This window comes from Andrographis paniculata, unplaced genomic scaffold (genome assembly GCF_009805555.1).
Source record: "Andrographis paniculata isolate CXL003 unplaced genomic scaffold, ASM980555v1 Contig60END, whole genome shotgun sequence".
In the NCBI taxonomy this organism is placed as follows: domain Eukaryota; kingdom Viridiplantae; phylum Streptophyta; class Magnoliopsida; order Lamiales; family Acanthaceae; genus Andrographis; species Andrographis paniculata.
In genome coordinates, this window is record NW_026137596.1 from 7183379 (window position 1) to 7184836 (window position 1458).

The 1458-nt window shown below is 40.4% G+C and overlaps 1 non-coding gene across 1 annotated transcript; it reads right to left on the bottom strand.

The window, feature by feature from the left end:
• Nucleotides 1–655: 655 nt before the first annotated feature.
• On the bottom strand, nt 656–762 carry LOC127260213 (small nucleolar RNA R71). The gene has a single exon (XR_007840654.1). It is a non-coding gene; the product is annotated as a small nucleolar RNA R71 (small nucleolar RNA).
• Between the last annotated feature and the right edge of the window lie 696 nt (nt 763–1458).

Consider the following 1458-nt stretch of genomic DNA (forward strand, 5'->3'; position numbering starts at 1 on the left):
TATTTTAAATTTTGCAGCATGTGACAAACGCTTGTCAAATTTTGGCGCCGTTGCCGGGGAATTCTAATTGGTTCAATTTATCTTTGGTTGTTTTATATTATTTTTAAAAATATGACTTTTTCTGGTTTATGTCGAGATCTGATCGCACATGAAACTTGATTTTTGACCCCGAGATTGAGAAGACTGCACGTCGATTAAGAAAAGAAACTAGGGAGCGTCACCTAAAAGATTTAGCTTTAGAATTATCTATCGATTTGAGTTCTAACGAGTTGGAGCTAGAAGAAGAGATGGATCAAAGGACAGTAACGGAGCTGGCAGCCCCTAACTTGACCCAGCATATCTCTGCATCACATACTCGACGGTAGACGGTAACAATGCTTTTGAATTAAAATCAGGACTAATACACTTGTTGCCTTCTTTTAATGGGTTTTCAGGAGAAGAACCACATAAGCATCTTCAATAATTTGATGTCGTCTGCACAAGTATGAAGCCATAAGGAGTAACAAAAGATCAAATCAAGCTTTGCGCTTTTCTCTTCTCTCTGAAAGACGCGGCAAAAGATTGACTATTCAATCTACTTGCCGGAAGCGTCACTACATGGACTGACATGAAGAGAAAGTTTCTCGAAAAGTACTTTCCCGCTTCACGAGTTACGATCATGAGGAAAGAGATATGCGGAATGACACAACATACATGTGAGTCTTTATTTGAATATTGGGACCGCTTTAATGCTTTACTTATTCGATGTCCCCATCATCAAATCCCCGAGCAATTACTGATTCAATATTTCTATAAAGGATTGACTTTCATCGACAGGAGAATCATAGACGCAGCAAGTGGAGGGGCCTTGATGAACAAAACTCCTAGAGAGGTGTGGGACTTACTGAACAATATGGCGATGAACTCACAATAGTTCGGACCAAGAGAAGCAATAGCAGTTAAAGAAGCAAGCGAATTGAGTTCTGTTCAACAACAATTGACTGAATTGACTTCATTTGTTCGACAATTTGTTGTAGGAAAGGCACAAGTTAAGCCTTGCGGAATCTGCACAAGTTCGGAACATCCTATGGATATTTGTCCTACCTTGAGTCGAGAAGTAGATGTTAGTGCTGCAGGATTCATCCTAAGAGCATACAACCACTACTCAAATACCTACAATATAGGATGGAAAGATCAACCGAACGTAAAGTATGGGAATCAACAAGCTAACTTTGGAGATCATTCGAGAGGATTTCCAGCACCTAACCACCCTCCACAACCCGCTCAAACGATTCTGAGTAGTTCCTTAGAGGATACGATGAAAACTCTGGCGTCTAATACGTTGCAATTTCAACAGGAAACTCGGAATAGCATAAGGAACTTGGAAGAACAAGTAAGTCAAATAGCGATGAGATGTGCGAGATGAAGTCAAGAGAAAAAGGCAGATTGCCTTCACAACCCGACGTTAACCCGAGGAAT